Source organism: Amblyomma mixtum, chromosome 2 (assembly GCF_055824585.1).
Source record: "Amblyomma mixtum isolate Tamu chromosome 2, ASM5582458v1, whole genome shotgun sequence".
Lineage (NCBI taxonomy): Eukaryota > Metazoa > Arthropoda > Arachnida > Ixodida > Ixodidae > Amblyomma > Amblyomma mixtum.
In genome coordinates this window covers 275,898,128-275,925,452 of record NC_143013.1, presented here as the reverse complement: position 1 = coordinate 275,925,452, position 27,325 = coordinate 275,898,128, and the positions used below count along the sequence as shown (strand labels likewise).

The 27,325-nt window shown below is 44.8% G+C and overlaps 1 protein-coding gene across 1 annotated transcript in view; it reads right to left on the bottom strand.

The window, feature by feature from the left end:
- Positions 1 to 27,325, bottom strand: part of LOC149364076 (uncharacterized) — a 110,813-nt gene that overhangs the window by 62,723 nt on the left and 20,765 nt on the right. The gene's annotated exons all lie outside the window — the stretch shown is intronic.

The following is a 27,325-nucleotide window of genomic DNA, read 5'->3' as shown; positions in this document are numbered from 1 at the left end:
CCAGTAACCAATCCCACAATGAACGATTCATAGGGGTCATTAGCTTGCTAGCTTTATTCATGTGCAGCCCAAACCAGCTACCGCCATGGCAGCATCTTGCCATCATTTGCAATCGAAAGCGGGCATCGGACGACGAACGAAGACCAAGTACCATCGTGATGGACTTCCAAACGGCTTGTCGGGGATTCGGCCTTGGCACCATCTCTCCCCTGCCGGCAAAAGGTATACCCTCCTGTTCAGCAGACACCGCGCTGGCTACACACGTCCTCTGGACGCCAGGATACACCTTACTTTCGGGTAACGAGCGTGCTCACGCTGTTAGCCAAGAATTCAAGTCGTGGGCCTTGAAGGAGAGGATACAGTTCCACAAACCAGGAATACAATAAGGGAAGTACACCCAGCACCATCAAATAACCACTAGTCACCCAGGCAGGGGCACACCTGCACTAATATGACGCAATATTACAAAGAAGGCAGACTTACATACCCCCTTCCTCACGACTAAAGCAGCTCGTTTACAGCCTAAAAGAGCACCACGTTAGCACGAAATTGCCACGAGGTTGGCTGGGAGAATATAGTGGTCCTCCCCGCGGGCAGAATGGCAGCATCATCACTACGTCTAAACTCACATATCACTCACATGACCTAGAGCGTACCAGACGCTAGGAAGAACGCTAATGTAATTATAATCCATAAGAAAGTAAACTTCAATGGCATTAAATATTACAGACCACCAAGCTTACTGTTCGTTGCCTATAAAACATTTACAAAGGTAATCACTAATAGAGTCAGGACAACCTTAAAGTTTCATCAATAAAATTATAAGCGGGTGCACAGCTCCCATAGTCCTCCACAAAGTCAGCAATGAAATTCCGATAATAGAGCGTGTCAGAAAGGGAGAGACGATATCACAAACGCTATTCGCCGCCTATTTCTAAAATGTATTTTGAGGCACGGCAGGGAAAGAGCTCGGAATAAGGCTTAGTGGAGATTGCCTAACAAACTGCGATTCGCTGCCTATTGCAAAGTCAGACAGGAGAAGAACTGCAAAACATGACCAGAGTTAGACAGGCAGAGCAGTACTGTTCTAAAATTTAATATGCAGAAGACCACACTAATGTTCCGCAGTCTCGGAAAGGAACAGCAGTTTACATTTGGTATCAAGGTTCTCAAAAAGTGGTAAGGAAATACGTCTGCTTAGGGCAGGTGGTGACCCTAAATCCCGACTATGAGAGCGAAAAAAACAAAAGAATACGACTGGGGTGGAACGCATTTCGCAGGTGCTCTCAGATCATGAATTCTAGTTTACGAATATCCCTCAAGAGAAAAGTATACAACAGCTGTATCTTTCCGGTACTTACCTACGGGGTAGAAACGCGGAGGCTAACGAAAAGGGTTCGGCTTAAGTTCAGGACTACGCAGCGAGTTACGGGAAGAAAAATTATTGCTGTAACATTGAGAGGCAGAAAGCGGTCATTGTGGGTGAGAGAAAAAACGCGGGTTATTGACATCCTAGATGAAATCAATGAAATAAAGAGAAAGAAAGGGGCTCGTAAAGGGCGTATAATGCAAAGGCGAGGCAATCGACAGTAACTGACTGGATTCCATGCGAAGGGGCGTCAAGACGTTAGGTCGGCGAAAAAGTTTCAGAAGATTTCGGGAATAGGGTAGCCAAGCTGGCACATCAGAGGGTTAATTGGAGAGGTATGAGAGAGGCCTTTGTCCTGCAGTTGTAGTCAGGCAGCCGTTCATGATGATGAACATACAATTATTGCTTCTGAATCGAGAAGAAATTAATCTCAACCCGCTATATGCATGCTCTCTGCGTCTATTAATCAAAGTGCCATAAACAAGCCGCTCAACTATTCACTTCACTGTTAACAAAGCCTCCGTGCTGAGAGATGAACCACCATCTTCTAATTAAGCTGCTTAGTTTTATAAGCTTCCGGAATGTACTGCCATCATCCCGGCCAGACGATATCTCTTCATACCTTTGGCTTCAATAAAGACTTATCAGTGAACATGGATTTGTTCAGAAGGGCAGACGCTTGGGCTTGCTGGTTCATATTACAAGGGTAAAAGCCTAGCGCAAAAGCATAACGAGGATTTGGACGAAAAAAATATTGCTGCCTTTTCATTCAGCGCAGAATAAACTCGTGAAAAGATTCATTGCTCGCCTTTATTTCTTCATTCTCTAAAGAAGTCCTGCCCGGACCACAGACATCAAAGTTTCTTTCAACAGTGTAAGTTGCTGGATAACGCTGGATACCCTTCCCATGTCTTGGTCTCTGTCGCCGAAGGCGTTCGAAAGAAAGTCTGCCAGAAAAAAGCGCAGGACAATCCAGAGGCTACGCGAACAAACGAAAAAGTTTTCGTTATTCCACACTTTCATCGGCTGTCTCATAATTCCGAAAAAATAGCGCAGCGTTTGGGAGCTAGAGTGTTTTTACGGTCCCGAAAAAGTTGAGTGATCTGTGCACGAAAAATTTGAGATAATCTAAAAAGACGTTTGCCTGTACAAAGCAACATGAGAATAAATAATCTTAATTGCATTGAAAATGTATATCAGATACCTCTTTCCTGTGGAAAGAAATATGTAGGACACGCAGGCATATGCCTGAATGATAGGTATTGGGAGCATGGGCGCGGTCTAAAAGGCGTGTATGGGAAAGGTTTGTCATCGCAATGCTGTGTTTGTCATTGCATACCGCTTCTAAAAAAATGTGTGGTTTTAAAAGCGCACAAACCCTCTTAACACGAGGAATCGTGGAAGCTGATGGATTTCCGTGTTCTAAGATGGCTGTGTGAGTAGCCCTTCCATCGCGCTGCTGACAAAGGAACTCGCATATCTGGCTGATACGCTTTGCTAGTGCATGGTCTGATGGTGCATGTGCTATAAGTCGGTATAAAAACCACCCTTCCTATGTGAAATATATACCAGTTGAAATATATTAGTTTTATAGCTAAGTTTACGCCGAGCCCGTCGTAAAATTGCACACCTTCTCCTCTTAAAGTGTGACAATTTGGACAAGTTGCTTCTATAAAAAAGGGGAGAGCAGCAGAAAGAACACGACGACAAAAGAAAGACAAACACACGCGATGGAAACTACCAACTGAATTCGGTTTTACTTGTGTGCGCAATAAGAACCTTCGAGAAGCAACGGAAATATAAAGGGAGCCCGAGGTCCTACGGACTAAAAACAATAAGGGTTGGACACTAGAGAAGCAACAGAGCAACAGAAAGATTATAGGCACGACGTTGCTCTATGGAGTGAATAAAAAAAAGGATCAGACAACATGTTGTCTGACCCTTTTTGTTGCTGGCGGTATTTCTTGGTCAACCAAATAAAACCGTTTTCTATAGGTAGCAGTCGGCGCGAGGGTTTGTGTTTTTTTCAGTAGTCTGTGTTCTCTGCGCAGCTTTGCCCCTTTTCCTCACATTTTGCATAGATAAAAGATCTGCAAAGTTAGCGACGAAATGTACTGAGTGCAAAGTTTGAAAAATGGTAAGAACAAGAACAAATTTCACGAAGTGAAATTAACACCTATTTGCACTTTAGGACATTCATTTTTATGGAAATATTTTTAAAGGCTCATGGTGAAATTGTATAAATGCTGATTCCCTACATCCCACTTTACCCAACTTTTCCCACGGGCTATTAGAAAACTGTCCGGTCCTGCTCCCTGGCATTACATTCTTGTTCTCTTATATTTTTTTTTGTTTACTTTTCAACGGCCGGTTACCAAACTCAACTGTCCTCCTTTGGGCCTATTCATTTGCATTTACATAAAAAGGAAGATGAAAACAATGTTTGGAAAGACATTTTTAAAAAAAAATCCGTGTTTTTCGAAAACCGTGTTTTTCGAAGACATATATGGCAACGAGAAATCTATAGCGATTCATAGCTACGAATATTAAAGAGACAGTACCGACATTACGGTACGTATTTATTCATGTACGGTCAATACGTAATAAGCGTGCTGCTCCGAAACAATAAACAGCTCTGCACATTGCGGGCTTGAGTCCAAATAACGCGTTGGAGAGGAGGATCAAGTAAAGCGTTTCCAATAAGCGGCGGAAAAAAATTGCATAAGTGGCGGCTATTGTTGCCACATCTTCGCTTCGTGTTTCTAAAGCTTCGTCTCATGCAACTGATGCACTGCTGAAAGCGATAACCTTTCTGGCTGAATGCTGTCAAGGCAGCGAATTTCCACTGTTTGGGGAAAACATATTTCTGCGCCAGCACCGATCAATCACTTTCTGCATTTAATGGCCCGCATTGACGTCCGGTCTCATATAGGCAATACATTATAACGAAACAAAGTAGTGCAAGACACCAGTGACAGTGGGCATATGCACAAAACAAAATGCTGTGAAGACGTAAGCTCCTCCTTAGGCAAGCTTGCTGACGCAAAAGGAATGCCAGAATAGCATCAGGGGTCGTGCAGAGGCAAAGCAAGCACCGCGAAGCACAATGCATGCGCACAAAACTAGGAAGCACGCGTAAGGAAAAGGATAAGTTCAAAACCTGACATTGTGTATTTCAACGTCATTGCGTGCACCATTTCAACTTCGCATTTTTAACCTTGACTCAACCTCACTTTCGTCAATTGCACCCTGCAGTTTTAAACACACGAACTCTTCTAGTACGAGCAACCTCTCTTAAATTTCCAGATATTCTAGCACAAGATCGAAAGGCGAGCCAGATGTTCCACCTTACCGTACCGGTGGTCTTACTGGCGCCGTTTGCTGCAGTCCTTCAGCCTACAATTTTCGACATTGGCAGAAGTGCTGGCGAAAGCATTGACAACACATGGATATGAGAGTACGAAGAATAAAAACCTTATCAAGGCCAACAAAAGGGGATTATCTTTTTATTGAGGTACAGGACAATGTTCGAGATAACCTTCCTTATGAGCTCCCACAGAGGCTCACAAAAAGCTCACAGCATGGAAAACTCCTATAATTTCACAGCCAGCATTCATTGACCCATACATATATTGCAGTCACATTTTTCCGGTCCCACGTAAAAGACGCAGACAAAGGAAAAGACAGGACCAAGTTCTCCCTATCAACTGAACAGAAATATTTAAGGGGAAAAATGCATGCGTTACGCACCGATGTTCAGCTTGATATTATCTGCACTGCTGTTAAAATTTGTAGTGCCAATTTTTTTCCGATCGAGGTTTAAATTGTACTTTAAAGTTAAAATTTTCTACACCTAAAGGTGCACTTTGGGTGCCTAAAAATGCGGCCTCCAGTAATAATCTTCTTAATAGTCCAACTCGAACTCCATATAAGCACAGAATTCCGTATAAAATTCTTCATTTAACTGGAAAGCAGTCAGACATATTTTATTGACTTCTCTACCTGGATACGGTTCCAATTAAGTGGGACTTTCTTAAAGTTTCATTAAGGTATAGTTACTAGCTCCAACCTATGTGGAACCAGCTTATTTATTTATTCTATTTATTCAAGAAAATTTAGACAACACAGTGCCTTGGTGCAGAGGGCAAAAGGCGAAAATCAATCCGCCTGACTGGGCCCTAAGCACCACTCGAACACAACAGCAAGGGGCACATACATGCACATACATAAACAATATAATGATCACAGTGCAAATGATTGTGCAACACAACTTCCTGATAGAAACATTCATTATATTCTTATTAAGCAGAAAACACGTCTAAAAAAATCACAGGAAAGGACAGTGCAAGAACATAGATCAAAAATATGTATGGAAACTAATAGTATACCTAGAAAAACAAAAGAAAGAAGGAAAAAAACACACAAAACAGAGCAGTGCAAGAGCAGATACAGATCCCACATATATATAGAAACTAACTGTGTACACAAAAATAAAACCAATGTGTGATCAAAAGAAAGATGTAAGCAGAAAAAAAATCATAGTGCATTTTCCTGAAAATAAATTCTCGCCCGCTTACGAAAAGCAAAGAGAGAGGAAGATTTCTCCATAATATCAATTAAGTCGGGATAGGAGATCAAAAGGTTTGGGATTTGCCAGTTTAAAGACTGTCTACCATAGTTTGTTATGTTTCTTGGTTTCTGTATTTTGGTGTGCCTGAACTCATATCGTGTTTGATCGGTCGTGTATTTAGAAAAAAATTGTTGACGATTGGCTATGAGTTCCAAGAATGCCACCTGAGATAGTCGCTCATAATATAATGTTTGTATCGGTAGTATTTGGTTTTTGCTGAAGTAGGAAGATGTAGAGTCATATCTTGATAAATTTTCGATAAAGCGAATAGATTTCTTTTGCAATAAAAAAAGGCTTTCAAGATTTTCTTTTCCAGTGACTCCCCAGATAAGCAAACAATAGCGCAACCTTGACTGAACTGCACTGAAATAAAGCTGGCGCCTTAGCCGGAGCGGTAGAAATGGGCGAAGCCTGTTGAGCATTCCAATGCATTGTGCTATGGTACGCTTAATGCGCTGAATATGTGGTGTCCAGCGGAGATTTTCGTGGAATTGTACGCCTAAGAATTTTACTTGCGTAACGCGCTCTAAAGGTCGAGACTGGAAAATTATTAGATTAGCGAGGTGAAATGGTCTGTTGCTAGAAGAGAAAACAATATATTTGGTTTTATTAACATTGAGTGCTAGTTGGTTGGCTGCAAGCCACTGTGACAAATTCGTCAGCCATATATTTATAGTAGCAACTGCAGTTGATAAGTAGAAAAGAAAACGCTGGTGTCGTCTGCATAGAGAATGATTTCTGGCGTGCCTGGTATTGATACAATGTCGTTAATATAGAGAAGGAATAACATACGACCCAGTATGGAGCCTTGCGGTACACCATATATTATGTTTCTAAGTTCAGATTTAACGTTGTTGGCAACGACATATTGGGAACGATTTGAGAGATAACTTTCTAGTAGTGTAAGAGAAATACCTCGTATTCCATAAAACGGGAGTTTTCTAATAAGTATGTCATGTTTAATGGAGTCGAACGCTTTGCTAAAGTCTAAGAATATGCCCAGGGTATAGATATGAGTTTCTATGTTCTGAATAAGTGTTTCTTTTATACTAAGTAAGGCAGATTCAGTTGACTTATGTTTCTGAAACCCATATTGACTGCTACATATCAAGTTGTGTTTCTGTAGATGGCTAGTAATCCCAGAATTAATAACCTTTTCAAAGATCTTTGAAAACAGAGGAAGTACTGAAGTTGGCCTGTAATTTCCAAGATCGTTCACCGTGCCGCCTTTGTAAAGGACAACCACCCTCGCTATTTTCATTTTCTCTGGAAAAATGCCTGTTGTTAAAGTAAGATTTGCTATATGGCAGAGCACAACACATATTAAGTCAGAAATTGCTTTTATTGGTGCTGCTTTGATACCATCATAACCAGAGGAACAGTTGTTTTTTAAGCTATATATTAGGCTGCAGATTTCTGCAGGGCTAGTTGAAGACAAAAACATCGTATCTGCTAGCCTATGCTCTAAGTATTTCTCAAAATGTCCAGAGCCAGCCCATCAAAATTTCCAGAAGTTAAAAAGTGTTTGTTCATTACATTGGCAAGAGCTTCACCTCTTAGGACCTCCCCCACCCTATTTCCATTTCAAGCGGGATTTGTGTTTGCGATCTTTGCAGAAGTTCCTTGACAGTACGCCACGTTTTCTGCGGATCATAGTAAATTTCTGAAAACCTTCCACTGTAGTAATGAATTCGAGATTTCTTCAGGTCCGAGCCTAATTTATTCCTAACTTTTTTATACTGTTCTAGAGTTGACAAATCTTTCGTTTTTATAAATCTGCCAAACAGATGGTTTCGGGCTCTTATGCGCTTTACTAAATCAGAAGTAATCCAAGGTTTTCGTGCTTTTTTGCACTTGGTTAAGATTGCTATAGGAAAAGCGCAATTGTACAACTCTATTATTTTTTTAAGAGTGTATCCTTGGTGAAATCCAGTCGATTGGCGACATTTTTCTTATATAGCTGTGTTTTTAAGTTTGACTTTTCTAGGGAGAAGGCAGGTTCTGTCTGGATACTCTTCCTGGCACTAGCAATAACTAAGCGGTATGGTTCGCAAGCTGTTTACCCAATGTTGTGAATGTTTTTCCGCCATTAGGTCAATAAGGACGGTCCACCTCTGATCCCCTGAAGATGCATAGATCCGCCTCTGATACTAAAGAGCTAATAATAAATAATGAGCAGCTGAGTGGCAAAATGTCGGCTGACAAGTTTAACAGACACTTCGCATGTCTTATTGATAGCACTTATAATGATAGAGCACTGCGTCACCTGAGGTCACTGCTGCAATCATCGATATTTCTTAATCCAACCGACGAGAATGAGGTACAAAGTGTGTCCATGCAGATTAAAAACACCAATTCCGAGGAAATCTGTGGCTTAAAATGGCAAGCAGTCAGATTTATTCTTGACCTAATGACACCGTGTATAACAAACATTCATAAACGTGTTCTACGCACGGGCGTGTTCCGGCAAAATATGAAGCATGCTAAGGTAATCGTGTTGCATAAAAATGGAGAAAAAAACAACCTAGCACTACAGACCAACTTCAATATTACCATTTTCTTCAAAGCCACTCGAGAAAATTTTTTTACTCAGCATGTCCACATTTTTTTATTATCACTCGCCGATCCCAATTTCCCAATGCGGTTTTAGGCCAGGTCTGACCACAGGAACTGCCTCACTCTGTCAAAAAGAATTGTTTTTGCAAAGTATAGAGGCCAAAAAATTAACACTGGGGCTTTTTATTGATTGTTCGAAGGCCTTTGGCAGGCTAAATCATAATACCCCCCGAGGAAAGCCATTCTTTTACGGTGTTCCTGGCGTTGCAGCCGAATTAATGAATAGTTATTTAAGGGATCGATTCCAGCCTGTCTGTGTAAATAAGAACTATTGAGATCGGATATGATTAAATATTGTGCGTCTCAAGGCAGTATTTTAGGGCCCCAGTTATTTGTTATCTGCATTAACGACATTCTAGACATTGATGACTCAGCCAAATACGTAATATACACAGATGACACTGGCCTTTCTTTACTGGAACCGACGCAGACGACCTTTCGAAAGGAGCAAACCAAACACTTAGTAAACTGTACTTATGGTCACTTGAAATTTAATACCTAATTAATAATGCCAAAACCAAAGCGGCTCTTTTCCGTGCGAAATCAACATAATGTAATACCGCCACTGCCCTTCGTATAAATGACTGTAATTGAATTTTCATCACTCGTAAATCACTTGTGGTTTCTTTCCCTGAGTGCATGCTGTGGGACCGTCATACTGATTTCTTCCGCTCTGAACTTTCTCGGTTTTTATGTATGCTAAGAAAATGCCGAAGTTTGCTTTCGCCACATGTCATGCGCTTGCAATACAACGCACTTATTGACTGACAGCGGCGTTCCTTCAATCTAGTCAGGGGAAACAGCATAAAAGGAGCTCTTCAAAAGCTGGTAATTACGCAGAAGAATTCTTTACGCGCAGTTTTAAGTCAGCCTAGTCATTTCCACACTCATTCACTTTTCGCAAAATATCAGTAATTCAAGTCAGTATGCTCTATGTGTAAAAAATTCTGTTAAGTCTCAAATCATAAATACATAAAAGGCACAAAACCCTGCAAAAGATAACAAAATTAATAGAAAACACTTCGTCTCGCCCTACTCAATATCCAGAAATTTGGTTCGTACTGACTCCTTGCGCAAATTGCGACATGCAGATGATTTGTTTCAGTCTTCCACAAGCAATAAATAAACTGCAATTCACTGCAGGAAACCTGAGTATATTACAAAAAAAAAAGAGTTGTTCGCTGCGATCGCATCCGACAACTACGAATGATGTTACTTTGAGTGTATGATTTTTCTAATTGCATGCCCAGTTTTGTTTTTTTTTTTGCATCTATTTTCTGCCACAGCATCATATTTTGTTGATTTCTGTTTGGTGATGCTTGGCTGTTGTTGATACTCTTTTCTCTGCTGCCGCTGTCGGTGTAGATGTTTTTTTCTATGGGAGGTGGGGACTGTCAAGCCACAAAACCGTGGCTTTTTTCTCGCCTTACTGATAACAGTTTGCTGCACAGCGTTTTTCCTCGTATGTTTCTATAATGTAGAATTTTGGCTGTGGTAGAATGGCCTCGCATTCTGCGGGGAATTTAGGGTGGTCAAAAAATGAAAACGAATTCGCGCGGAAATCTGAGGTCCAACACGTTTTCGCGTTTCTTTTCCTCTTGTTTCAGATTTGCGTAGAAATTGGTGACTGTCTTCCCGGATGCGAATGCTGAGGTAGTCTAGGGGAACATGGGCTTACAAAATAACAATGCTGGTGCAACACTATAAATCCGGAGCGATAAAAAAATAAAAGGCTCTCGTTCCATGACGATTGTATTGAATCAGTGATTGTTTTCAAGATATTTACGCCATTTTCTCTTGACCATGAGTCCCTAGGAAGCAATCTAAGAGGGCGCGCGCTCTCCTGTGCTCATGCTAATTGGAAACATCTATCGGAACATCCATCCTTCTATCCAGAGAATTCCAACCCACGACTGTATGTAAATCAGCTTCACAAACAGCGCACGCAAACACTCAAAAGAGTTACGACACAAGCGAAGAGTATTATCCAGCCAGCTAAAAAAATTCCACGATCTTTCCTTATCGCTTATAGCAAGACCAGCTACAGCCGAGACACTGCACTTTCTACTGTGCATTCTGCTACACACGGTATCCTCCGTAACAACGCAAGAACACTTTTTCCAGCACTTTGCCAATTTTTTCACCGCACTTAGGAGCCATACAATAACTTATCTGTGCTGGTAAACTTGAAAAGCCGACACGACGGAGGTCCTAAACCGGTAACCAATCCTACATTGAGCTATTGATAGCGGTTATATGTTTGTTAGCGTTATTCAGGTGAAACCCAAACCAGCTACCGTAATGTCATCATATTGTCATCATTCCCAATCGACAGGGAGTATCGTACGAAGATAGAAAGCCTAGTACCATCGCCATGGACTGCCAGGCGGCTTGTCATGCATTCGGCGGTGACACCATATCTCCCCAGGCGGCAACAGGTATACGTTCCTGTTCAGCAGACACCGCACTGGCCACACATGTCCTCTGGACGCCAGGATACACCTTACTTTCGGGTAACGAGCGTGCTCAAGCTTTCAACCAAGCAGTTACCCTCGGGCGTGGAAGGAGGGGATACAGTTCCACAAACTAGGAATAGAATAGGGGAAGCACACCCACCACCATCAAACAACCACAAGACACCCAGGCAGAGGCACGCCTACTCCGGTATGACGCAATATTACTAAGAAAGCAGACTTACGTACCCGCCTCCTCACGACTACAGCAGCTCGTTTACAACCTAAAAGAGTACCACGTTAGCACGACGTGGGCACGAGACTGGCTCGCAGGATATAGTGGTCCTTGCCACGGGCAGAAAGGCAACACCATCACTACCTCTAATCTCACATATCATGAACTCAAGCGTACCAGAAGCTTGGAAGAACGCTAATATAATCCTAATAAATAAGAAAGAGGACTTCAAGGGCATTAGATGTTACAGACAAACCAGCTTACTGTTCGTTGCCTATAAAGCATTTACAAAGGTAATCACTAACAGAGTCAAGACAACATTAGAGTTCAATCAAAAAAATTATCAGGCAGGCTTTCGTACATTGTTCTCGACAATAGGCCACATTCCCACTATCAATCAGGCGATAGAGAAATGCGCACTTTATAACCAACCCCTATATAAATGTATAGCCTTTATAGTATATAACGAAAAACCATTTGTCTACGTCGAAAGTTCAGCAGTCATGCAGACATTGCGGAATAAGGCTGTAGAAGAAGAGCCTTATGCAAAAATACGAAAAGATATCTACAGCGGGTGCACAGCTACCATAGTTCTCCATAAAGTCAGCAATAAAATTCCACTAAGAAAAGGTATCAGTAAGGGAGACAACATATCACTCGTGCTGTTCGCCGCCAATTTGCTGAATTTATTTTGAGGCATGATTTAGAAATAGTAAGGGATAAGAGTTAAGGAGATTACCTTAGCAATCTACGATTGCTAAGTAATCAGGAGAAGTACTGCAAAAATGACCAATGAGCTAGACAGGCAGTGCAGTGCTTTTCTAAAAATTAATATGCTTAAGACCTCACTAATGTTCCCCAGTCTCGGAAGGGAACAGCAGTATACATTTGGTATCAAGGTCCTCAGAAAGTGGTAAGGCAATACGTCTACTTAGGGCAGGTGCTGACCTTAGATCCGGATCATGAGAAGGAAAAAAAATAAAAGAATTAGACTGGGGCGGAACGCATGTGGCAGGTGTTCTTAGATCATGAATTCCAGTTTACGAATATCCCTCAAGAGAAAAGTATACAACAGCTGTATCTTTCCGGTACTGACCTACGGGGTAGAAAGGCGGAGGCCAACCAAAAGGGTTCGGCTTAAGTTCAGGACAACGCAGCAAGCTATGGAAAGAAAAATGATTGCTGCAACGTTAAGAGGCAGGAAGCGGTTATTGCGGGTGAGAGAACGACCGCGGGTTATTGACATCCTAGTCGAAATCAATGATATCAAGAGAAAGAAATGGGCTCAGGAAGGGCGTGTAATGCAAAGGCAAGACAATCGACGGTATTTAAGAGTAACGGACTGGATTCCATGGGAAGGAGCGTCAAGACGTTAGGTGGGGGAATAAGCTTAAGATTTCAGGGATAGAATGACCTAGCTGGCACATGAGAGGGTTAGTCGGAGACATATGAGAGAGGTGTTTGTCGTGCAGTGTGCGTAGTCAGGCTGACGTTCATGATGATAAACATACAATTACTGCTACTTAATTATGAATGCATTAATCTCAACCCGCTATATATGCCCTCCGTGCTGAGGGCTGAACCACCATCTTCTAATTCAGCAGCTCAGGTCTCCATGCTTCTGGAATGTACTCCCATCCTCCCGGCCACACGGTATCCCTTCGCACCTTTGACTTCAATAAAGACGTGTTCAGAAGGGTAGACGTTTGAGCTTGTTGGTTCATATTACAAGGGTAAAAGCGTAACGCAAAAAAAAACGAAGACATGGACGAAATACCATTGCTACCATTGCTGCCTGTTTATTCAGCGCTGTCTAAACTCATGAAAAGATTCATTGCTCGGCTTTCATTTCTTAGTTGTCTAAAGAAGTTCGGCCCGCACCACAGGCATGAAAGCTTTTATCAGCAGTGTAAGCTGCTGGAGAACACTGGATACCCTACCCGTGTCGTGGTCTCTGTCGCGGAAGGCGTTCTAAAGAAAGTCTGCAGAAAAAAGCGCAGGACAATCAAGAGGCTACAGTTAAAAAAGAAAAAGCTCTCTTTATTCCATACTTTCATCGGCTCGTTCTCTAGCCGGGAGCTAGAGTGTTTTTTCGGCCCCTAAAAAGTTGAGTCATCTGTGCAAGAAAAATTTCACAGAATCCAAAAAGACGTTTGGCTGTACAAAGAAACTTAAGAATAAATATGCTAACTGCATTGAAAATGTCATATATCAGACACCACCTACTTGTGGCAAGCAATGAGTTCGACACACAGGTAGATGCCTGCATGGTAGGCTTTGGGAGCATGGGTGCGACCTAGAAGACATGTATGGGAAAGGTTTGTCAACCCACTACCGTGTTTGTCACTCCATACTGCTTCTCAAAAAATGTGTGGTTTTAAAAGCTCACAAAACCTCTTAACACAAGAAATCATTGAAGCTGGTGGATTTCTTTCTTCTAAGATGGCTGTGTGAGTAGCCCTTCCATCGCGCTGCTGCCAAAGGAGCTCGCCTATCTGGCTGATACGCTTTGATAGCGCATGGTCCGATAGTGTATGTCCCATAAGTCGCTATATAAACCACCCTTCCTTTGTGAATTAAATATTAGTTCGAAGTTATCGCTCTCTGCGTCTGTCTTTCTGAGTCCTCGTCTTTTATGCGCTACGTTTTGTCGTTGAAATATATTAGTTTTGTAGCTAAGTTTACGCAGAGCCTGTCGTAAAATTACACACCTTCTCCCCTTAAAGTGTGACAATTTGTGCCAGCTGTTTATGTAAAAAAAAAAGGAAAGCAGCGAAAAGAACATGGACGACTGAAGAAAGACAAACACGCGCGATGAAAACTACAAACTGAGATTGGTTTTATTTATGTCTGCAATAAGAACCTTCAAGAAGCAACGGAAATATTAAAGGGACCCCGAGGTCCTACGGACTAAAAAAATAATAGGGGTTGGATACCAGAGAAGCAACACAGCAAAAGAAAGATTAAAGGCAGGACGTGCCCTATGGAGTAAGTAAAAAAAAGGCTCAGACAATATGTTGTCTGACCGTTTTTGTTTTTATTACCTAGGACCTTGTGGTGTCTTTAATCTTTGGGTTGCATCTCGATGGTATTTCTTGGACAACCAAATAAAACCGTTTTCTGCAGGTAGCAGTCAGCGCGAGGGTTTGTGTTTTTTCAGTCGTGCGTGTTCTCTGCACGGCTTTGCCCCTTTTCCTCATATTTTGCATAGAAAGAAGATCAGCAAAGTTAGCGACGAAATGTAGTGAGTGCAAAGTTTCAAAAATGGTAGGAACAAGAACAAATTTCACGAAGTGAAATTAACACCTATTTGCGCTTTAGGACCGTCATTTTTATGGAAATATTTTTAAAAGTTCATGATGAAATTATATAAATGGTAGTTCCCTACTTATATGAAAAGGAAGATGAAAAATATGTTTTCAAAGGCATCTTGGAAAACAAAATCCGTGTTTTTCCGAAAACCCAGTAGTGTTTTATTTTTAAGACGTATATGATAACGAGAAATCTTTAGCGATTCATAGCTACGAATATTAAAGAGACACTACCGAGATTATGGTACGTAATTACTTATGTACGGCAGTAAGTAATAAGCCTGCTGCTCCCAAAAAATGAAGAGCTAAGCACCTTGCGGGCTTGAGTCCAAATAACGCGTTGGAGAGAAGGAGCAAGTCAAAGCGTTTGCCATAGGCGGCGTAAAAAATTACTTATAGGGTGGCTATGGTTGCACATCTTCGCTTCGTGTTTCTAAAGCTTCCTCTCATGCAACCAATGCATTGCTGAAAGCAATAACCTTTCAGGCTGAATACTATCAAGGCAGCGAATTTCCACTGGTGGGGGAAAACATGTTACTGCGCCTGCACCGATCAATCACTTTGCTGCATTTAATGGCGCGCATTGAAATTTGGGCTCATATATGCATTACATTATAACGGAGCCCAGTATTGTCCGGCACCAGTTACAGTGCATATGCGCAAAACAAAATGCTGTGAAGACGTAAGCTCCTTCTTAGGCAAGCTTGCTGACGCAAAAGGAATGCCAGAATAGCATCAGGGGTCATGTAGAGGCAAAGAAAGCACCGCGAAGCAGAATACATGCGCACAAAACTAGGAAGCACGGGTAAGGAAAAGTGTAAGTTTAAAATCTGACATTGTGTATTTCAACGTCCTCGCGTGTACCATTTCAACTTCGCATTTTTAACATTGGCTCAACCTCACTCTCGTCGATGGCACCCAGCTGTTTTAAACGCGCGAACAATTCTATTGTGAACAACCTCTCTTGAATTTCCAGATATTGCAGCACAAGGGCGAAAGAAGAGCCAGATATTTCAGCTTACCCTACCGGAGGTCTTACTGGCGCCGTGTGCCTCAGTTCTTCGGTCTACAATTGTCTACAATTTTTGACATTGGCAGCGTTGCCGTCGCAACACGTGGGTATGAGAGTACGTAGTATAAAAGCCTTACAAATGCCAACAAAGGGGAGCAAAAATATATTTTTGAGAGGTTTAGCACAGTGTTCAAGATAACCCTCCTAATTAACTCCGACAGGGGAGTACTGTATATTAAAGCGTGCAGTGAGGGAATCGGACCCTTCACCGAAACGCATAGTTTGGACTCTGGGCCATCAGGGCGTTAGAGGTAATGAGGCTGCGGACGCGGCTCCCCGAGCGCTTACTTAGCGGGAACCTCATCCAGGCTCTTCCGGCTCGGAGATTGTGCAACCGCTTCTGCGGTTCAGAGAAATCCTGGACGACTATTGCGAACGCCATCGGCTTTTCCCGGTCCCTGCTAAGGGCCTGAGTAAAGCTTATGATGCACCTTACTTTCGGGTAACGAGTGTGCTCAAGCTTTCACCCAAGCAGTTACCCCTAGGGCCTGGAAGGAGAGGATACAGTGCAACAAACTAATGATACAATAAGGTAAGCACACCCACCAACATCAAATAACCACTAGACACCCAGGAAGAGGCACGCCTACGCTGGGATGACGCAATATTACAAAGAAAGCAGACTTACATACCTCCCTCCTCACGACTACAGCAGCTCGTTTACAACCTAAAAGAGTACCACGTTAGCACGACGTGGCCACGAGATAGGCTTTGAGGATAGAGTGGCCCTCGCAGACTTACGTACCCGCCTCCTCACGACTACAGCAGCTCGTTTACAACCTAAAAGAGTACCACGTTGGCACGACGTGAGCACGAGACTGGCTCGCAGGGTATAGTGGTCCTTGCCACGGGCAGAAACGCAACATCATCACTACGTCTAAACTCACATATTATGACCTCGAGCGCACCTGAAGCTTTGAAGAACCCTAATATAATCCTAATTCATAAATAAGCAGATTTCAAGGGCTTTAAATATTGCAGGCCGACCAGCTTACTGTTCGTTGCCTATAAAGCATTTACAAAGGTATTCGCTAATACAGTCAGGACAAACTTAGAGTTCAATAAAAAAAATTACCAGGCAGGCTTCCGTAAACTGTACTCTACGATGGACTATATTCCCACTATCAATCAGGCGATAGAGAAATGCGCGCTGTATAGCCAACCCCCACATAAATGTATAGACTTTATAGTACATAAGGAGAAAGCATTTCACTCATTCGAAAGTTATGCAGTCATGCACGCATTGCGGAATCAGGGCGTAGAAGAGCCTTATGTAAAATTGCGAGAAGATATCTACAGCGGGTGCACAGCTACCATAGTCCTCCATAAAGTTAGCCATGAAATTCTAATAAGAAAGGGTGTCAGAAAGGGAGACACGATATCACCAATGCTATTCGCCGCCTATTTACAGTATGTATTTTGAGGCATAGTTTGGAAAGAGTTCGTGATAAGAGTTAATGGAGATTACCTTACCAATCTGCAAATCGCTGCCTTGCTAAGTCAATCAGGAGAAGAACTGCAAAACATGACCAATGAGTTAGACAGGAAGAACAGTACTGTTCTAAAAATTAATATGCAGAAAATCACACTAATGTTTCGCAGTCTCGGAAGGGAACAGCAGTTTACATTTAGTATCAAGGTCCTCAAAAGGTGGTAAGAGAATACGTTTACTTAGGGCAGGCGGTTACCTTAGATCTGGATCATGAGAGGGAAAAAAAATAAAAGAATAAGACTTTGATGGAGCGCATTTGGCAGGCGCTCTCAGGTCGAGAATTCCAGTTTACGAATATCCCTCAAGAGAAAACTCTATAATAGCTGCATCTTACCGGCATTCACCTATGGGGTAGAAACGCGGAGGCTAACGAAAAGGGTTCGGCTTCAACTCAGGGCAAAGCAGCGAGCTATGGAAAGAAAAATTATTGCTGTAACGTTAAGAGGCAGGAAGCGGTCATTGTGGGTGAGAGAACGAAAGCGGGTTGTTATTGATATCCTAAATGAAATCAATGACATCAAGAGAAAGAAATGGGCTCGGGAAGGGCATGTAATGCGAAGGCAAGACAATCGACCGTCTTTAAGAGTCACGGACTGGATTCCATGCGAAGGGCGTCAAGACGTTAGGTGGGCGAATAACCTTAAGATTTCGGGGATAGGGTGGCCAAGCTGGCACATGAGAGGGTTAATTGGAGAGATATGAGAGGGATGTTTGTCCTGCAGTGTGCGTTCATGATGATGAACATACAATCATTGCTACTCAATCGTGAATAAATTAATCTTAACCCGCTATATACGTGCTCTCTTCGTCAGTTAATCAAAGGGGCATAAACAAGCCGCTCAACTATTCACTTCACTGTTAACAAGGCCTCCGTGCAGATTGATGAACCGCCATATTCTAACTCAGCTGCCCAGGTCTCCATGCTTCTGGAATGCACAGTCTTTGTCAAAAGTAACCAGGCTGCCTGGTTTTGCTTCTCAGTCATATATTTTAACTATTATGCCAGCCCTCAAGCTCTACACCATTGTATGGTAAGGAGAATCCCTGTCCTCACCTTCAAAGAACTTTTAGATATTAAGGAAAGCCGTAAAGGCTCTACTGTACAAATTAGAAGCAAACCATGCAGCCTGGTTCCTTTCGACAAAGGCTGTACTCTATCCTCCCGGCCACATGTTATCCTTTCATACCTTTGACTTCAATAAAGACGTATCAGTGAACATGAATTGGTTCAGAAGGGTAGACGCTTGGGCTTGTTGGTTCATATTACAAGGGTAAAAGCCTAGCGCAAAAGAAAGGACGATAACTTAAACGAAAAACCATGGCTGCCTTTTCATTCAGCGCAGAATAAACTCTTCAAAAGATTTGTCGCTCGCCTTTATTTCTTAATTGTCTGAAGAAGTCCTGCCCGCACCACAGCCATGAAAGTTTCTATCAGCAGTGTGAGCTGCTGGAAAACGCTGGATACCCTTCCCATGTCCTGGTCTCTGTCGCCGAAGGCGTTCGAAAGAAAGTCTGCCAGAAAAAAGCGCAGGACAATAAAGAAGCTACGCGTAAGAAAGAAAAAGTTGTCGTTATTCCACACTTTCATCGCTGTATCATAATCTCGAAAAAATAGCGCTGCGTTCGGGAGCTAGAGCGTTTTTTAGCCCCGAAAAAGTTGAGTCATCTGTGCACCAAAAATTTGACAGAATCCAAAAAGACCTTTGGCTGTACAAAGAAGCATAGGAGTACATATCTTAATTGCATTGAAAATGACGTATATCAGATACCTCTTTCCTGTGGAAAGCAATATGTAGGACACACAGGCAGATGCCTGAATGATAGGTTTCGGGAGCATGGGCGCGACGTAAAGATATGTATGGAAAAGGTTTGTCATCGCAATGCCGTGTTTGTCAATGATACCGCTTCTCAAAAAATTTGGGGTTTTAAAAGAGCACAAAACCTCTTAACACGAGGAATCGTTGAAGCTGATGGATTTCTCTCTTCTAAGATGGCTGTATGAGTAGCCAAAGGAGCTCGCATATCTGGCTGATAAGCTTTGCTAGCGCATGGTCTGATGGTGCATGTGCGATAAGTCGGTATATAAACCACCCTTCTGATGTGAAATAACTATTTGTTGCAAGTTAGCACACTCTGTGTCTGTCTTCCTGAGTCCTCGTCATTTTTGCGCCAGGTTTTACCTTTGAATTTGATTAGTTTTATCGCTAAGTTTACGCTGAGCCCATCGGAAAATTACACACCCTCTCCTCTTAAAGTGTGACAATGTGGGCTAGTTGTTTCTATGAAAAAAAAGGGGAGAGCAGCGGAAAGAACATGAACGACTGAAGAAAGAAAAGCACACGTGATGGAAACTACCAACTGAAATCGGTTTTATCTGCGTGCGCAATAAGAAAATAAGAACCTTCGGTGAGCGACGGAAATATTAAAGGGACCCCGAGGTCTTACCGACTAAAAAAACAACAAGGGTTGGACACCAAGGAACCAACAGAGCAAAAGAAAGATCAAAAGCACGGCGCTGCCCTATGCAGTAAATAAAACAATGGATCAAACATATTTTGCTGAACCCTTTTTGTTTTTTATTCCATAGGGCCATGTGGTGTATTTAATCTTAACATGTTTCTACGCCAGCACCGATCAATCACTTTTCTGCATTTAATGGCCCGCATTGACATCTGGACTCATCCATACAATACATTGTAACGGATCAACCTATTGTCAGGCACCAGCGACAGTGTGTATATGCGCAAAACAAAAAGCTGTGAAGATGTATGCTCCTTCTTAGGCGAGCTTGCTGACGCAAAAGAAATGTCATCATAGCATCAGGGGTCGTGTGGAGACAAAGCAAGCACGGTGAAGCACAATACATGAGCATAAAACTAGAAAGCATGTGTAAGGAAAAGGATAAGTTTAAAATCTGGCATTGTGCATTTCAACGTCATTGCGTGCACCATTTGAACTTCGCATTTTTAACCTTGACTCAAGCTCACTCTCGTCAATTTCACGCTGCAGTTTTAAACACGCGAACTATTCTAGTGTGGGTAACCTCTCTTAAATTTCCAGATATTGTAGCGCAAGGGCGAAGGGAGAGCCAGATATTCCAGCTAACCCTACCGGAGGTCTTACTGGCGCCGTCTGCTGCAGTCCTTCGGCCTACAATTTTCGACATTGGCAGCGCTGCTAGCGAAAGCATTGGCAACACATGGACATGACAGTAAGGAGGATAAAAACCTTATAAAGGCCAACAAAAAGGGATTAAACTTGTATTGAGGTTCAGCACAATGTTCGAGACAACCTTCCTTATGAGCTCACACAGAGGCTCAAAAAAAGATCACTGCACCGGAAACACCTGTAAACTTCAGAGCCAGCATCCCGTGATCAATATATCTATTGCAGTCACATTTTTCATGTCCCACGTAAAAGTCGTCTGCTACAATTCCTGATGACTGGCGTACAGCGAAAGTAACACCCATTTTCAAATCCGGAGACCGCACTATTCCACTTAACTATCGCCCTATCTCATTAACCAGCAACATCTGTAAACTCCTGGAACACAAAATTCATACTCAAGTAATCAATTATCTAGAGGAGCACGATATAATTTTTAAGTACCAGCACGGTTTTCGCAGGGGTTATTCATGCGACACCCAACTCGCTGGATTTACTAACATGTTTTCAGCAGTAGACGCTGGCTTACAGGTTGACGCAGTATTTTCAGACTATTCTAAAGGTTTTGATCGCGTTCCCCATCACAGGCTCCTAACCAAATTGACAAACTTAAATCTCCATCCGAACGTTATTTCATGGATAAAACAATTCCTCTATAATAAAAAACAATTCACCTCTGTCAACGGCTTTAACTCGTCTTCGGTCCCGGTAACATATGGAGTCCCCCCAGGGAAGTGTACTTGGCCCTCTGCTTTTTTTTTATTTTTATTAACAATCTACCCAAGTGTGTATCGTCTCAAATTGCGTTATTCGCGGATGATTGTGTAACATATCGTAATATTACTAATGAAACCAACCGCCATTCCCTTCAAACTGATCTTGACGCTGTAATGGCTTGGTGTTCCTCCTGGTTAATGTCTCTAAATGGATCTAAAACAAAGTTCATTTCGTTTACTAACCGTTCCACTCGAATTCGTACAGCCTACTTCCTCAATTAACGATAGAGTAGAACTTACAACAACTTACAAATACCTAGGAATTCACTTTCAGTCTGACATAACTTGGCATTACCATATTAACACAATCTTAGCATCAGCAAATCGCGCACTTGGCCTTCTTAGGCGTAATCTCAAAAACGCGCCTTCACACTTAAAAAGCTTGCTTACATCACGCTAATCCGCCCGAAAGTTAGGTATGCTTCTCCCATATGGGACCCTCAACAAGCGAACATCACAAAAAACATTGAATCCCTGCCAAACCGCGCTGTGCTAGTGAAAAACATTTATGGGCAACTGAATCTTTTACAGAAAGGTGATTGGGGTAGGACCCTATTGGCCCTTTCCCCTTACAGTACTGGGTGGAGTCCCTATTCCGGTGCCCCATTGGCAAGCAACGCCGCTGCCTCCCAGTCCTCTTGGTGGGGTTGGGGGGGGGGATAGATCGGTTAAATTGACACGCCCAAACCATGTGGAAGGTGTCAGCCACCTCCCCACAGAACTGGCACGCGCCATCAAAGGATGTATTGAAATGTTTAAGCACCGCCGGGCACAGTACAGTGTTAGTAAGAATTTTGATGAGGAGGCGCTCGTCAGCGCGATCCAGACCCTTACAAGGGGCCGGGTAGCGCCGGTGCTCCTTGTAGTAATCGGTGATTTGTTTAAATGTAAGGGCCAGATTGTCTGACTGGGAGTACTCTTCCAAGGACAGGGAGATAGCCCGGGAACAGAGTGCGCGAGCGGCCTGATCGGCCTGTTCGTTTCCCTGGAGTCCCTGGTGACCGGGGGCCCAAATCAGGTTGCGTGGAGTTGGATCTTCGCATCCACAGCTATATTCCAGTATGCGCCAGGCAAGCGCGGGAGCCCAGCCCAAATCGTAGTTCCTACAGGCCCCTCGCGAGTCGGTGATGATGTGTTTTGACTTGGGATTCGTGACAGCCAGAGAAATGGCAATCTCCTCCGCGTGTGTTGCGCTGTAGGCTTTGAAAGTGAGCCCGTTAACTGTGTTTGTGTTGTGTACAACTGCGGCCGTGTACCACCCCCCGTGGTGTGGGCCGGCAACGTCCACGTAATACACGTGTTCTTGGTTACCATAGTATCGCGCCAATGCTTCCGCGAGCGCCTGGCGACGACCGCTATGGCCTTCTCTGGACATATTGCGGGGAAGGGGTCAGACCCGGAGGGCGCGTCTCCAGGGTTCTGGCACTCTCTCCCTTTCCTCAAAGTGGTAGTCATGTTTGATGTGTAGCCGGTCTAAGAGGCGGCGACCGGATGTGTTCTGTGCAAGACGCGTGTATTGGTTGACTAAGTGGGCTTTTCGAAGCTCCCGGAATGTGTTCACCACGCCCAAGGCCAGAAGCCTCTGGTTGGACGTGCTGACCGGGAGATCGAGAGTAGAGGTGGGGTGGGTAGGCAGGATTGGAAGGGCATGCCCACACCATGTGGTAGGTGTCCGAGAACTCCTTCTCACAGTGTGGGCACCCGCCCGAGAAAGAAGAATTGAAGTGTTTAAGTACTGCCGGGCACAGTACAGTATTGGTATAGAGGCGGAGAAGCCAGCGCTCCTCCACCCTGGTGAGGCCTTTACAGGGAGGGGGATAGAGACCATGAAAGTTTTGATAAAGAGAGGTGATCTCTTTAAAGATGATGGCTGGATTGAAATTGAATTCCGGATCAGGCTGAGGATGAGGCGATGCCCGGTGAGTAAGCGCGCGGGCGGCAGCGTCGGCTGCCTCGTTGCCCTGAAGACCCGCATGAGCCGGAGCCCACACGATGGTACGATGGGTCGGAAACACTGTGTATTCGCATGCGTGGAGAATTTTGAAAGCACGGTCTGGGATATACCATTGCTCAATATTGCGGCAGGCGCCCCTGGAGTCTGTAATAATGACTCGGGACTCTGGATCTGCGGCGGCCAGTGCAATGGAGATTTCTCCCGCCAATGTAATGTTTGGGGCACAGAAAGTAAGGCCCTGAACTGTAGTGTTTTGGTGGATGACGGCCGCCGTGTACCAACCCCCATGATGTGGGCCGGCCACATCCACATAGAAGACACCTGGCTTATGGCCATATTGTTGAGAAATAGCCTCCACCCGCGCGAGAAGCGAGGAAGTCGCAATAGCTCTCGCTGCCGCCGATCCAAAATCGAGAATGGTTATCACAGACTCTCGCCGGGCCTGTGAACATTATCTTGCAGGCGGAATATCACCTCTTGCCTCCCAAATTCTAAGACGCGCTCCAGCCGATCCAACTCGCACAAAAGTGATCTGGGCTCCTGGCCACCGGGGTCTACGAGGCAATGAGGCCGCTGATGCGGCCGCCCGAGCGCTCACACACCGGGCTCCTCATCCTAGGTCTCCTGGCTCAGAAGCTCATAAACCGCTTCTGCGGTTCCGTGAAATCCTAATTCATTATTGCAACAGTCACCGCCTCTACCCGGCATCTGCCAAGGGGCTGAGTAAGGCGGAGGAGTGAACTCTGCGGCGCCTGCAGACAGAAACTCTTCTCTGTCCTGCCATAGCAAAACACTTCGATCCGAACACAGATGGGCGCTGCCCGCACTGTGGAGAGATCTGCGATATCTTTCACATGGTGTGGGCATGTACTCAGAATCCTCACCTTCCCCCTTCCACCACCCCCACCCGAGAGGCATGGGAGACTGCACTCCTCAACTGCTCCACACTGGAGTCTCAAAGGGCTCTAGTAAAGCGGGCGCGAGACGGGGCCTCGTCGTGCGGTGTCCCGGACTAAGGATACCGACCATGCAGCAGGGTTTTCTGACCCTCAAACTCTCTTTGAATGTTAAAGTTTTTCACCACCACAAAGCGCCAGGCTTCAGGGATGCGGACACGTTCTTCTGTCTGTGTTGCGTAGGATATGTGTAAGCGGGTCAGAAGGCGGCTCCCCGCAGGTGTTTTGCTCAGGCGTAACTCCCCAAAGGTGTTGGTCATCCTCAGACTGAGGAGGCGCTTGTTGGACGTCGTTATGGGAAGGTCGAGCGCTCTCTTATAAATCTTGCGGAGAACTACTTCTAAGGCATTCTCATCGCATTTGCGTAGGTGGAGGTAGGGAGCCGAATATAAAATCCGGCTGGTTAGGAATGCATTGGCCAGCCGCAGGGCATCTTTGCATCGTAGTCCCCACCTTTTATTGGATACCCGGCGGAGCATCCGACCCACCTGGTCCCCCACCTTACGTAGCTTGTTTAGGGTAGTGTCTATCTTGCGCCTATGATGAATGAAATGTCCCAGTACCCGGACCTCCTCATGTTCGGGTATCGGTCCGCTAAGCAGGGAAAGGACAATTTTGGTTGTGCACATTTAGTTGGGGCGTATGTGCACAAATTCTGATTTGCTCGGGGAGCATTCAAGACCACAGCGACGAGCGTATTCGTCCACAATAGCTGCCGCTTGTTGCAGGTTGGTCTCGATGTCTCCAACCGATTGTTGTGTTGCCCAGAGGGTGATGTCGTCCGCATACAGAGCGTGCTGCACACCGGCGACCTCTGCCAACTGGGTAGGGAGCTTCATCATGGCCAAATTAAATAGTAATGGCGAGAGGACAGCTCCCTGTGGGGTCCCTCGTGTGCCAAGTTGATATGGGCCATATTCTGTGTCTTGTAGCCGGATATAGGATTGGCGATCTGTAAGGAATTGTTTGATATAATTGAAAGTATTGCGCCTACAGTCTGTTTGCGACAAGTGGGATAGGATGATCTCGTGGGTTACATTGTCGAAAGCCCCCGCAGGCCAAGTGCGACGACTACTTTATCATTGCTGGGGTACTCGACGGGGTCGAGAATCTCCTTGTGAAGTTGCAACAGGACATCTTGTGCGGACTGGTGTGGGCGGAAACCGCACATGGTGTCTGCGAAAAGGTTTTGCTGTTCCAGGAAAGCCGACAATCTGTAGCGGACCATAGTCTCCATCAGCTTAACCACACGAAGTGAGGGAGATGGCTCGGAGGTTGTCGGTGTTAATGGCTTTACCTGGCTTGGGAATGAAAGTTACAAGTGCCGTTTTCCAATCTACGGGGAGTGGTGTGCCTCCAATCCAGATAGCGTTCAAGTAATCGAAGATTGTTTCGTAGGCGGGATCTGGGAGGTTGGCAACAAGCTTTACCGTCACCTTGTCCCGGCCGGTGCTGTACCTCGCTTCATTTTAGCCAGGACCGCTTTTAGGTCATGGAGCTGGAACGGTTGATCCAAATCCGCGTTCTCGGAACATGCATACCAGTACGCCGGACCACGGGGATCCTGGTGTATGCTCAAATATTTGTCGCGGAGCGCATCGGCCAGTTTGGCCGTGTCTCCAGTGAAGTTATGTATAGCCCTTTGAAGCTGTTTTTGTGTCTCAGTACGGGTTTGTGCCGAATCAATAAGGGCGCGGAAGAGGCGCCACGTACTCCGACTCGACATTTGCCGAGCTGCAGTGTTGCATCTGTGCACCCAATTGGAGTCGGCGAGTTGGGCCGCGTAGTGTGCCACCTGTTGGGTGATTTCCGCGATGCGAATTTTGAGTTTCCCATTGTGTTTTTGACGACGCCAGCGGCGGACTAGGCTGTGTCGTGTCTCCCAGAGGTGGAGGAGGTGGTTATCCACCGCCGGGCTCGCCTCCGAGAGTTGAACATTTTGCTCGACTGATTTCAAGTGGGATACTAGGTGTTAGGACCACGTTGAGTATCCTTGGTCCATTATCGACTGAGGATTAGAGTAGCTGCTCCTAAATTTGGTTCAGTCGGGTAGTTTTGCATTGGCCTGTGGTCTTGTGAGTGGCTTGGTACGGATTGTAGTGGTAATTACGCAGTGGTCGCTACCGAGGGATTCCTCGGTGTTCCTCCAATCTGCATATCGAATATTTTTCGTAAAGGTGAGGTCCGGACACGTATCGCGTGTAACGGAGTTACCTATACGAGTGGGTTGTGCGGGATCCGTGTGAAGAGAAAGGTCCAGTGTGGAAACAAGCTCCGCCAACTTGCGTCCGCGTTTCTCTTCACGTGTGTACCCTCATAAGGGGCTGGGAGCATTAAAGTCCCCAACGATTATGAGGGGATCCCGATTCGCGACCTTCAAAACCCGGCTGAAGATATCTGCGAATGTAACATTTGATAGCTTTGGGGGACATAAAATGTAGAGTATGTGCTATGGGGGTCCTGTTTGCGTAGAGGAAAGATCGTCACCGTTACATAGGAGAAATCAGCGCTAACATCCAGGTCAACCTGGGAGGCCGTTTAATTTTTATGTACGCAGAGGCAGCTCTGCGCATCCTGCTGGTACACCGTGCAATTGGCAAGGGTGGCGCCATTTCCTGGCTCCTGAAGGGCCACCACAGCAGGTAATTCTGGGAAAGTTGTAAGGAAAAGGCATAGTTCGGCTCGCTTTGTGCGTGCCTTGAATCCGCGGCAGTTCCACTGTACAATTTGAATAGGGATGGAATTGCTTCGAGGATGCTTCCTATTTCTAGGGTCGCCCGCCATGATCAAGGGTAGAGTCGTGAGTTTGGAAAGAGGAGGTTTGAGAGCCAGTGGCTCCAAGGAGAGGAGCGTTCTCTATACTGGAAATGGCACAGGGGACCTCTTCTTCTTCTCCGGCGATCCGACGCGTAGACGCTTTTAGCTGCCGGCCTGCGATGGTTTTGAGCGGGCCAGCGCGCTTGGGAGCGCGGGTGAGTTGAGCGAACTGAGCGGTTATGAGGTTTGGGATAGATGCCGCAAGGTGGCTAATTTTGTTGAGTGCCGACGTAAGTGTGGCATTGATTTGCGTCTCCAATGCGGATATTCTGTTGTCAACTTGAGTTTCTAGCGCGCTCACTCTCGCCTCGAGTGCCGCGAGGGCATGCGCAGCCTGTCCTGAAGGGGTTGCGTCGCTTTCCGTGGCCTCTGCTGTGGGTGGGGCAGAGGTGTGGTTGGGGGAATTTTGGCGGGCCTCCGCTATTGCGAGGCGCTTTTGAAAATTTGCAACCTGCTCGCGGAGAGCAGATATTTCTTTT